This window comes from Octopus bimaculoides, chromosome 2 (assembly GCF_046866305.1).
Source record: "Octopus bimaculoides isolate indiv1 chromosome 2, ASM4686630v1, whole genome shotgun sequence".
Taxonomy (NCBI): domain Eukaryota; kingdom Metazoa; phylum Mollusca; class Cephalopoda; order Octopoda; family Octopodidae; genus Octopus; species Octopus bimaculoides.
Genome location: NC_142929.1, coordinates 5982841 through 5995404, shown reverse-complemented (window position 1 = coordinate 5995404; position 12564 = coordinate 5982841). Strand labels below are relative to the sequence as shown.

Sequence of the window (12564 nt, the reverse complement as noted above, 5' to 3'; positions counted from 1 at the left end):
CAACAACAACAACAACAAAGGCGGCGAGCTGGCAGAATCGTTAGCACGCCGGGCAAATGCTTAGCGTCATTTTCGCCTGCTGCTACGCTTTGAGTTCAAATTCCGCCGAGGTCGACTTTGCCCTTCATCCTTTTGGGGTCGATTAAATAAGTACCGGTTACGCATTGTGGTCGATGTAATCGACTATCCTCTCCCCTAGATTTCAGGCCTTGTGCCAATAATAGAAAAGATTATAATTATTATTATTATTATTATTGAGAGAGCAGCGCATGCCATCAAAGAGACATATACGAAACCCAATATACCCATCATGATTACCCGTCTGATAATGGTACACCTGGCTCACGCATCACGACCATATGTGCCATGCAGTGGGACTGAACCCGGAACCATGTGTTTGCGAAGGAAGCTTCTTACCACACAACCACACTTGTCTGCTATAAGTTCATGAAAAATCGTGATTGTATATAAGCATATATAGTGAAAGAATTTGTAGACAGTATTTGATGGGAGAAAGCGTGTATTGCTTAGTCAAAGCTTCATGAGAAATCATATTTAAGTGTTTAGACAGAATGTTAGGGGAATGACCAACCTTTTTTCTTCATCTCCAGTCTTGTATGTGTGTTTGGCGTATATATATATATGTGTGTGTGTGTGTGTGTGTGTGTGTGTGTGTGTGTGTGTGTGTGTGTGTGTGTGTGTGTGTGTGTGTGTGTGAAGTTTTGAATTTAGTTCAAGAACTCCCAGAACGACATTTGCGGACCACCAGGTGCCCGCTGACCACATTTTGGGAACTAGTCTGTTAGATTCTGATTCTCTCATTGGCCTGCATAAACTCACCTGACACAGAACAACCATCTTTCTCAAAGTTGTAAATCACTGTGGAATATAGCCAAGCGCGAAGACCCTATGTCAGTGGTTCCCAACCTGTGGTCCGCAAAGGTAGTACTGGGGGGTCCTTCATCATGTTAAACTGACAGACCTTTCAATATACTGGGATCCGTTCAAAAAAAAAACACTCATTTGAATAAAAGGGGTCTTTGGTTGTGAAAAGGTTGGGAACTAAGTGAAAACTAAGTTCTCTGGCTGCGTAAATCGATTTCTTATACATTCGTCAAGGTACTACTACTACTACCACTACTACTACTACTACTACTACTACTACTACTACTACTACTACTACCATTACTACTACTACTACTACTACTACTACTACTACTACTACTACTACTACTACTACTACTGTTACTGCTGCTGTTACTACTACGACTACTACTGCTGCTACTACTACTACTATTATTGCCACTACCACTACTACTACTATTACAACTAATACTGCTACAAATACTGCTGCTACTACTACTACAACTACTATTATTACTGCTACTTACTACTTTTACTACAATTACTACTACTATTACTTCTACGTCTGCTGCTACTGCTGTTACTGTTTCTGCTGCTACTACTACTATTATTACAACTACTACTACTACTACTACTACTACTACTACTACTACTACTACTACTACTACAACTACTTATTACGTCATCGCACAGCCATACTATAGATTAAATGCGATAAATTGCCAGTAAGTAACTGCAAAATAACCATAACGTGTTGTGGTTGTTTTACCTCTGGAATCCGAGCCATTCTAATTGGATGCCTCACTAAATATGTAAATGATATATTTCTTGCATTCATTTCATTAATTGTTATTGTATCTGGTTAACAACTGTTTTCGCCGATAGACTTATCTCACTCCAGTCTAGTATATATTTGGTCATCCTATAAATAATGTTGTTTTATCAATTGCATGAACTAAAAGTCGGAGGGGGATGGGATAAACTACCTGCATCAACTTGCTATAAAAGCAGGTAGTAATTTTACATCCTACTTATTCTTAGTGCAAGTTTTGAAGTGTGCATTTCGATTTTAAGTTTTTTTTTTTTTTTTCGAAGCTATATTGGAAGTGACAAAGGAGCATATTCGGCATATTTTGCTTTGTGAGATCAATAAAGCAACAACGCAACGGAAAGTGCGAGGAATATTAATGCAGTATATGGGGATCGGGCCATAAGTGTACGCCGGTGTGAACAGGGGTTCCAGAAATTCCGAACCGAAAATTAGAGCCTAGAAAACGAGCCTCGTCTTGGAGGATCTGTAGAACTCGACGAGGACGTCCTGCAAACCCTGATGGAATGAAATCCCATCGTAACTGTTGAGGAACTAGCAGAGAAGCTTGAATTTGGTCATTCAACCATTCAACCATGCATGCCATCGGAAAAATGACCATCTTTGGTTTCAAGACGAAAGGTGTTCTTCCACATACGGCGAGGATGACATTTCAAAGGCTGGAGCAGTTCAGATGAAAAACGATGCCCTACGCACCATATTCGCCCTACATTGCCCCATTTATTCCGCAGTCTTCAAAATCATTTGGACGGAAAAAATTTGAATTCTGTAGACGAGGCCAGATCAGTACTGAACGAGTATTTTTCATCGTGGACAAGTGAATTTTGGAAGAGGGATCTTGCAAGTCTACCAGATGGAAAGAAGAGTATTGTAGAAAAGGAAGGATAGCATATTTTAGATTTAAAACGAACTTTGCTTTTGAAAAATAAAAGAAGTATAAAAAAACCCGCATTATTCATGAAAAAATCTGTCAACCGAAGATATCCGTTTCAAATTTTGACCCAACGCCAGCGATTTCAGGGAAGGGACTCATTTTAACCCAAGGGATTTCGGGGAAGGAACTAAGTCGATTACATCACGCCCATTGTTCAACTGGTATTTATTTTATCGATCCCGAGAAGATGAAAGGCAAAGAAGTCCTCGGTGGGATTTGAGCTCAGAACACAGAGACAAACGAAATGCTGCTAATCATTTTTTCCCTGCGTGCTAACGAGCCTATCAGATCGCCACCGTCTGATCCGAAGGCCATTAGTTTGTTGGTTAGTTGATGTATTAGTGAACTTGAGTATAAATTTATGTGTTTTGATACAGTTTTTCTAATTATTACATTCTTTATGAAGGGTGTGGTTAAACCTACGTAGTTTCAGTCTTTATCTGTTCGTCCAATTGTTGTGAACTGACTGTTTATATTTATCTTAGTGCTTTTATACTAAAAATAACTTCAAAGATGCTTCCAAAGCTCAAGGAACACTAGGTGAGGCATATGCCAATGTAGAAACAGATTACATTCTAGCTGAGATTAACAAAATTGCAAACTTGCATACTGCAAAACAACATGCTGCAGTATGGAAATTAATAAACACACTGACTGGAAAAAAATTTCAGCCATCCATCAGACTTAAAGGTGGTTCCTCTGAGAAGTGCAAGGCAAACTGGTTTGACGGCTTTCAGAAACTTCTTGGAGAACCACCACAAACTAGCGGTCTTCCACTTCCTCTACACCAAATATCTAATGTATTAGACATCAACACAGACCTTTTCACATTGGATGAGCTCAAAGTAGCTCTCTGTAGTTTTGCTGACAATAAATGTCCAGGACTCGATAACATAGCAACATTACTGTGGAAAGATCTAATATTTCATGATTACTAGGTTTCTGCACATCCTTTGCTTCCATCAGCTTGGTTGAAGGGTGGAATTATCCCTGTCCCAAACAAAAAGTGATCTAACAAGTGCAGCAAATTATAAAGGCATTACTCTGATCCCAATTGCAGCAAAAGTTTATAACAAATTTCTGCTTAATAGGATTGTACCTATGCTCGATCCACTTCTTCGTAAGAATCAGAATGGATTTAGAAGGAGCCAGTCAACAACTGCTCAAATCCTTCTCTATCCGTCGCATCCTGGAAGAAATGAAAAAGTTTACCAAGAGTGTCACAGTTTGTTTTGAAGACTTCCGCAAAGCATTTGATTCCATCAACAGAGATCTTATGTTTAAAATCCTTGCACTCTGTGGTATTCCTCCCAGGATTGTTGATGCTACCAGAACGCTGCACACAAACACCACTGCCACATTTATATCCTCTGATGGAGAGGCTGATTCCTTTGAAGTTGAAGCAGTTGTTCTTCAAGGTGACACATTCGTTCCTTTCTTGTTCATCATTGCTCTCGACTATGTTCTGCGCATTTCCCAAAACGGTATGAAGGAAAAGGGACTCCTTTTGAAACCCCGCCAGAGCAGTTGGCATTGTGCACAATATTTCACTGATCTTTACTTTGCTGACGGTCTTGCCTTGATATCCCATTGTATTAAAGATGCAGAATTTTTGTTGCAAGCACTGAAGAAAGCAGAAAACCAGGTCAGCTTTTACTGCAACGAGTTTATTACGACTTCCGCCAAGTTAACTGAACTTAAATCGCTCAATAATATATCAATCAAAAACGTTGACGACTTCAAATATCTTGGATCACACATAGTAGACTCCCAAAAGGACTTTCGCATCCGCAAAGCTCTTGCATGGAATGCATGTAACAGACTTGATAAGATCTGGCATTCAAGCCTTCCACCTACGTTAAAAGTTCAGATATTTAGAAACACTGATTGAGCCAGTCCTTCTCTATGGATCAAAGACATTGGCTCTCTTAGAAAAACAGCTAGATGGAACATATACCAACCTACTCAGAAAGGTACAGAACATCAGTTGGAGATCACACCCAACACTTAGTACCATCTACGGAAATCTGATACCAATATCCCTCAAGCTAAAGCGGAAACGGCTACAATTTGCTGGCCTCTGTCATCGAGCAGAGAAAGAGGTTGTCTCATCCCTGCTCCTATGGCATCCCACCGGAAGTGTTTTCTCCAGAAAACTGACATTTCCAGATACTATATCTCGGGATTCAGGGCTGGATATTAGAGACCTGAACACAGCAATGTAGGACCGTGTAGTGTGGAAAGAGATTGTTAATGGAATTCCGACAAACCATAGGGTGATCGAAGGAGGAGGATGAAACCATAACATATATTGGTTTCAAATTTTGGCACAAGGCCAGCTCTTTTGGGAGAGGAAGTAGGACGATTTGATCGACCCCATTGCTCAACTGGTATTAAATTTATCCACCTCGAACGGATGAAAACCAAAACCAAACTCAACGGAATATGAACTCAGAAAGGAAAAACGGATGACATACTTGGCAGCATTTCGTCTGGCATGCTAAAAATTCCGCCAGCTCGCCGCCCTTTTAAGCCATTACATATAATAAGAACAAAAATTGGTCAAACTAGTCTTTCGTGTTTATCTAGATTCTTGAAATTAATTCAACTTCCTTGTAAAAAGAAAATCCGCGTTTAGTAACAACTTGCAGTCCCACAAGAAGAAAAAAATATATTCAGCTAACAAGTAACATATTAGCCCAAAAGTTACAAACAATCAAATCATTTGTTCTGTAGGAGACGGCTATCTGATATGACGGAAATGCCAAAACAGCCAAAAGTTACTGAAAAAGCATTGGGCGGGGTGGGGTTACGCAAAGACAACTAATGTCGCAGCGCTTACTTCTGAATATTTTTAATGAAATTATCGGGGCGTAAGGCGGCGAGCTGGCAGAAAAGTTAGCACTCCGGACGAAATGCTTAGCGATATTTCGTCTGTCTTTACGTTCTGAGTTCAAATTCCACCGAGGTCGACTTTATCTTTCATCCTTTCGGGGTCGATAAATTAAGCACCAGTTGCGTACTGAGGTCGATCTAATCATAAAATACATTTGCCTCATAAAATACATTTATGACATTGGTTCAGCCTCTCACTAACTATTAACTTTACTCTGAGATGAGGAGGCGCAGTGGACCAGTGGTTAGGGCAGCGGACTCGCGGTTGTAGGATCGTGGTTTCGATTCCCAGACCGGTCGTTATGGGTGTTTATTGAGCAAAAACACCTAAATCTTCACAAGACTCCGACAGGGGAAGGGGCGAACCCTACTGTACTTTTCCACCACAACTTTTTCTCACTCTTTCTTCCTGTTTCTGTTGCACCTGCGTTTCAAAGGGGCCAGCCTTGTCACACTTTGTGTCACGCTTAATCTCCTCGAGAACTACGTTAAGGGTACACGTGTCTGTGGAGTGGGCAACCGCTTGCACGTTAATTTCACGAGCAGGCTGTTCCGTTGATCGGATCAACTGGAACCCTCGTCGTCGTAAGCGACGGAGCGTCACGATTCTGAGAGGGAAAAGTAGTATCGACTTCAGCAAAATTAAATCTTGGAATCGAAATATACCAAAGAATATACTGTATGCTACTTGAAATGACAGTCCACAGTTGCGAAAACTTTCTGTGAACTTCCCAGTGGAAGCAATTTATTTCACAAACGTCGCTTATATTCGTTGGAAAAAAGGTATGAGCATCAAATAAAACAATTTTCCGTCCTCTAATATATAATTTATACGTGTAGGCCAAGGAAATCCTTTCCACTAATAATTGTCATTGAGAAAGAATTAAAGTATTATCAAAATGATACCGCGCCGCAGTTTCAGATCTCAGTTAATGTCACTTTATATAATTTACACTGCTAATGACTTTAGAAAATACATGAATATCGTATTTTCCTTTTGTATCTTGAGACCATGAAGTTTTAATATCTAGAGATCGTGCTGACTTCAGGTTCAAACAGAATAAAGTTTATTTACATTTACCACACATATATACTTTCTAAACTGAAAAACCATTTAAATAGTTCTGTTTATCACATAACATTGATGGCATAACAGCTTGCAGTAACCCATTTGCGGTTTCAAATTGATTTACTATTTGCAATAAGAAATATCAACTTACTTGGATTCCGTAACACGAGCAGAAATATAGCTCAGATTTATTTCAGTTGATGGCATAAAATTGTCTGACAAACCAATCTGAATCTGTAACGCCTCCAAAAGGAATCACAGCTTGTAATGAGATACATCAAAGCAGTAACCTTGTCAGAACAGAAAGCGCTTGCAGGAGAAAAAGCACAATCTGACTTAAAAAGCTGTTTGGGATTCTTTGATGTTGTTAATATAAAAGAATGCAAGTCATAGATTGTAAAATGTAAGTCTCATACAAAAGTGTTTTATCTGAGAAAAGGTCCCTTTAATAATATCATAACTTTACCAATATATATATATATATTTGTAGTCACTTTGACATGGCTGTCCGTTCGAGCGGACACTACTGCGATTTTTTTTTTAACCCCAAGAGGACATCTCTTCTACCTGGTTAACGATGCACACCTGCATCCGATAAAATTACGAGCAGGGGTGCTGTGCATCGTTAACCAGCTAGAGATGTCCTCTCGGGGTTAAAAAAAAATCGCAGTAGTGTCCGCTCGAACGGACAGCCATGTTAAAGTGGCTACGAATATATATATATTGGTAAAGTTATGATATTATTATCATGGATTCGACTGATTCCTGAATTAATTCTTCGTCAGTATACAAGTATTCATCATTGAGAATTAAGTTCGGAATCAACGGAATCGAACGGTCCCTACTGATGAGGCTACGGAATGAGTCGAAACTGACCGATCGGTATGGGGAGGTCGCGACTGGTGTCTTCGGGCGATTGCAGTCGCTGTCAGTGCATATATGTGCAATTATGTGCTTTAACTACAACATTAGAGCATTTTTTAAATTTCCTTCAAATTGTGCCCAGCCGTTTCAGAAAAAAATCCATAACGTAGACCTGGATACAGTATAACTTAAATAACGCTGTAGAGATCAGGGCTTAACTGCTTTTGTTCATCGACATGCTCGATGAGAGCTGACCTAGGCTTTACAAATAAATGCCAAGAAAATAAGTAGTAGTAGTAGTAGTAGTAGTAGTAGTAGTAGTAGTAGTAGTAGTAGTAGTGACGAAGACGATGATAATGATGTTGTCGATGTCGATGATGATGATGATGATGATGATTATGATGATGATGATGATGATGATGATGATGATAATGATGAAATGACAACCACAAGAGCAACAATGGAATGCTCTCTTTTTTTTTCTCGAGACAGATAAACCTTGCTAGGAGATTTACTTGTTAAGGTTATCTCTATAGAAATTACTGCCAGCTTTGATTTTGTTCGTTACGATGTTTACTATCCGGGACTGGTTAATGGCTGTATATGCCCCACATTCCAAAGCGTATATGTCATATTACCCATTTTTCATCTTCGATCTCCCTGTTCGTTTACAACTGATGTCTCGTATACGAAAGGTAGTTACAAAAGATCAGTGCTGGCTATAATTTCTATAGAATATCTGTAGAGACAACCTAAACAAGTAATGTAAAATCGCACTGCTAACACAGCAGGACGTGGTATTGACTTATAAAAACGTTTGATATACTTTATAGTATATTGTTGTTGCATAACGAAATACCGTGTATCTGCGGATGAAATCACGGATTTCTCAAGGAGTTCAGTAGTGTATCAAACGATTTACTTTTACTCTTTGACAGATAAACAGCTCCTTCGGATTTGATGCTGTCCAAGAGAGGTTGTGGGTGGGCTCTGTATCAAAAGTGACGAACCACCGATCCACATTCAGATTTTAAAACTGCTACTGACTAAGTCTCTAAAGTCCCATGGTAACAATATACCACGGTAGCCTGAAGACCAAAATATCAATTTAATTTCCAAGTAAAATATGTAGCGGTGATTTGAAACCGAACTGTTAAGTAACCGGTCATGCATCACAATCAAACTACAGTAGTTTCACGTGGTCGGTCTATTGAGCAGCCAATCAGCGTCAAGCTGTTGCGTGATTCAGTCTTCTAGAATCCTTTCCTTGTGCCCTATAAAATGACCATTTTGGTGGTAGTTGCAGAAGTTGAGGCAGGTGTACGTTGTGTCTCCATTCTTACCACAGCCAACCAGTTAAGTCAGACGGCACATAATAGACAGGAATTTTCGTCGCCACGAATATAGCACAGTTGTTTCCTGTTATGATGGGTCACCCATAGGTGTCTCAGTAAGCTTGTCACAAACTCCGAACAGCATGTCTCTCCCAGTATGTTATTATTAGTTAGTATAAAATTAGTATTATTAGTTAGTGTAAAAAACCCAGCACAGTTAAAGCTCTACGTACATTAATAACATCTTCTGTTGAATGTTTGTGGGTGTTGTCAGTTACTTCTCCAGGCAATCCAAGAAATATATTTTCATTCATCAACTCAGTCAGTCACTACTTCAGACCAGCCAATAAAACACTTCCGTGACGGACGAATTCTTTTTTCTCGTCAGAGATACACAGCCACAGACACTTATTCATTTGAAATTCCCTCTGGTTACTAATAAAGTTTTTCCCCGACCCACACGTTGCACCAGGTCGCTAGGTCAACCAGGAATGGTAACGAAAACAGCCTCAAGCGACCCCCACCACCACTCGTCTTAATAATGTATATATTTGATAATGTATGTATTAGATAGAGTATATTAGGTAGGGTAGGGATTACGCGAATAGAAAAAGACTGGATAGTCCTACTTTTCATCTTGGGCCGTCTCATTCAGCGCCAAATGAAGACTAAACAACAGCATGTTGTTTAACACAAGAGAATTATGAAATTGATACACGTTTTAGGCATGACTTTTCTCATCTTCCAGAACTCATATCTCACATGCATTACATGAGAAACAAGCTTCTCAGTATTAACTTGCCTTATGAATTAGGGTTCTAAACATTAACTTGTCATAAGGCAACGAGATGGCAGAATCGTTAGCACGTAGGACAAGATGCTTAGCGGCATTTCGTCCGTCTTCACGTTCTGAGTTCAAATTCCACCGAGGCGGACTTTACCTTTTATCCTTTCGGGGTCGATAAAATAAGTACCAATTAAGAACCAGGGTCGATGTAGTCGACTTAGCCCCTCTCCAGAAGTTGCTGGCCCTGCGCAAGCATTTAAACCAATATCAAATTGCCTGCTGGCGAAGAGGAAAGAATAAGTTATTTCTAAAGTAAAACTGCGCCACACAGTTTCAGTTCTGATTTCTAGAAATTTTACTTCGTTTCTGCCGCTGAACAACCATCACGAATGTTTTGTTTACAATGGTCAAATGTTCGTGCTGGACATTAGCTTACTACTTCCATCAAATCAACATTACTTGTACAGGTGCAACTGGGTGCAACATGTAAGATGTCGAAGTGATCGCAGAGCAACGTGAGATGAAGTGTTTTGCTCAAGAACTCAACTCACGGCCCGGTCCGGGAATCGAAACCACAATCTCACGATCTTGAGTGCAACATCTTAACCACCAGGTCAGGGCGCCCTCACTATGCCGTTATATAACCTTAGAAAAGGCATAAATATCACGTTTTTCCCACTGTATTTTGTCAAAACAATTATTTTGGAATATGGATTCTTGCGTGTAGTTAGGCCGAGTCTGCAAGTTGTTTCAAACATCCGCTGGTGGCACTTCACATCACTACATCTATGGCTCCAGCGAAAGGTAAAGCAAGAATATCGATATATGATACACTCCTATAATAAATAGATTCTTTATGCTTAGTTAATTCAGTGTTAATTTCCAATTTGTCCCTGGAGAATTTTTCGTAGAACAACTTTATTTTAAACTACTACTACTACTACTACTACTACTACTACTACAGTTACTACTAATACTATCGTTTGTATTTGGACGTACGTTAAGGTTTGTTGGATTTTGTGGAGCATAATTTGTTTACTGCTGTAAATTGCTATTAAAACTTTGAATAAGGACCATTACTTTACTGAGTAAAAAGGGGAATTGAAAAATTGTTCCCTAAAGAATGTCATATACATTTGTTTTAGTCTGTTTTTCTCGTTTGGAACCCTGGCGTCCTTAGTGCCATTCTTGGATTCAATGAGGCGGTTGTAGGGAAATCTCATGCCATTACCAACCTCATGAAGGAGCCTTCGCGCGTGAACAACAACAAGAGTAACAATACCAACCACGGCAATAGCAGCTTGGTAATAACAATGGTAAGGACAACATTTTTAACACCACAAGCATCAACAATACCAGCAAAAAAAAAAAATAATAATAATAATAATACGGCCATATCCCGCTGAGAGCACCGGTTCTCGTCCGATCACCGAAGTTAAGCAACGTCGAGCCTAGTGAGTACTTAGATGGGTGACCGATTGGGAAGCCTAGGTGCTGTAAGCATCCAACACTTTCATAGGCGTATGAGTGGCTGTGTAGTAAGTAGCTTGCTTACCAACCACATGGTCCCGGGTTCAGTCCCACTGCGTGGCATCTTGAGCAAGCGTCTTCTACTATAGCCTCGGGCCGACCAAAGCCTTGTGAGTGGATTTGGTAGACGGAAACTGAAAGAAGCCCGTCGTATATATGTATATATATATATATGTATGTGTGTATGTGTTTGTGTGTCTGTGTTTGTCCCCCAACATCGCTTGACAACCGATGCTGGTGTGTTTTTGTCCCCGTAACTTAGCGGTTCGGCAAAAGAAACCGATAGAATAAGTACTAGGCTTCTAAAGAATAAGTCCTGGGGTCGATTTGCTCGACTAAAGGCGGTGCTCCAGCATGGCCACAGTCAAAAGACTGAAACAAGTAAAAGAGTAAAAGAGAATAATAATAATAATAATAATAATAATAATAATAATAAATCATCAGTACAACAGCAGTATCAATAATTTTGGAAGCAACCGCCCAAAAGATGGTGGTGTGTCACGGCGACTCAGTTAAAATCTGATCCCCAAAAGCAGCAACACATGTTCAGTAGTAGAGAGCTCTTAAAGAAATATGGGCAGATATAGATCATGTGACCAAGGGATGGCAGCTCAGGAGCATGTAGGTCCTATTGAAGAGCGAAATCCTTGCGCTAAGGTATTTAATAGTTCCAGTACCACACAAGGAACATATTTAGGGAGAAGGATCAGTTAGAGTAAGAAAGAGTTCCATCTGACAGGACTTCTGGAGGCTATTAGCATGTGTTGCTTTTGTAGGGATAATGACACTCGGCGTTAGGCGAACGGAGAGGAAGCTTTGGTTTAGGACCACAGTGGAGATCATCCAGATTAAACCGGAGAGCGTGGAAAAGATCCCAGAACTTATTCACAGACACAGTGTAGTGGAGTTGCATGTTGTAGTCGAGAACAGACCAAGATTTCTCTTGTGTGGTGCGGAAGATCACCTCAAAGTTTTCTTTCCTCTGTAACAAACATGGGAAAGAAAATTCCACAACAACTGACACGACAGCCTCGACAACAGTTGCAAAGTATAGCAGTAACAGCAGCAGCAGCAGCAAAGGGAGTAAGAACGTTGGTAGTTGCACGAACGGCAGTAACAGTGGCAACCCTAAGACCAGCATCAGCAACAATGATATCCACCTACAACAACAGAATCAAAACCAGCCATCCCAGAAAACTCACTTTTATATATGCAGACGACGTCACTGAATTGGTGTCGGATAGCAGAAACATCAAGGTGATCGGCAATACTTTAAGAGAAAATTGGGCAATGACAAGAGCCAACGTTAACTAGGAAAGGACGGTGAGCCTGCAGCTCAGCACTTGACGAGAATAGGTCCAGGCCATCCATATATGGAATGAACCCGGCTATCAGACGACTCTATCGCGAAGATCATTCCACCACCCTTCCTTTGACCGGGAAAAGCAAGCAGTCTTT

At 40.2% G+C, this 12564-nt stretch overlaps 1 long non-coding RNA gene and 1 pseudogene across 2 annotated transcripts in view; both read left to right on the top strand.

Annotated features, from left to right (window-relative positions):
• LOC149136859 (uncharacterized) overlaps window positions 1–12564 on the top strand; it is a 39815-nt gene that overhangs the window by 17511 nt on the left and 9740 nt on the right. The window lies entirely within an intron of this gene.
• LOC128247159 (5S ribosomal RNA) lies at window positions 10961–11079 on the top strand (annotated as a pseudogene).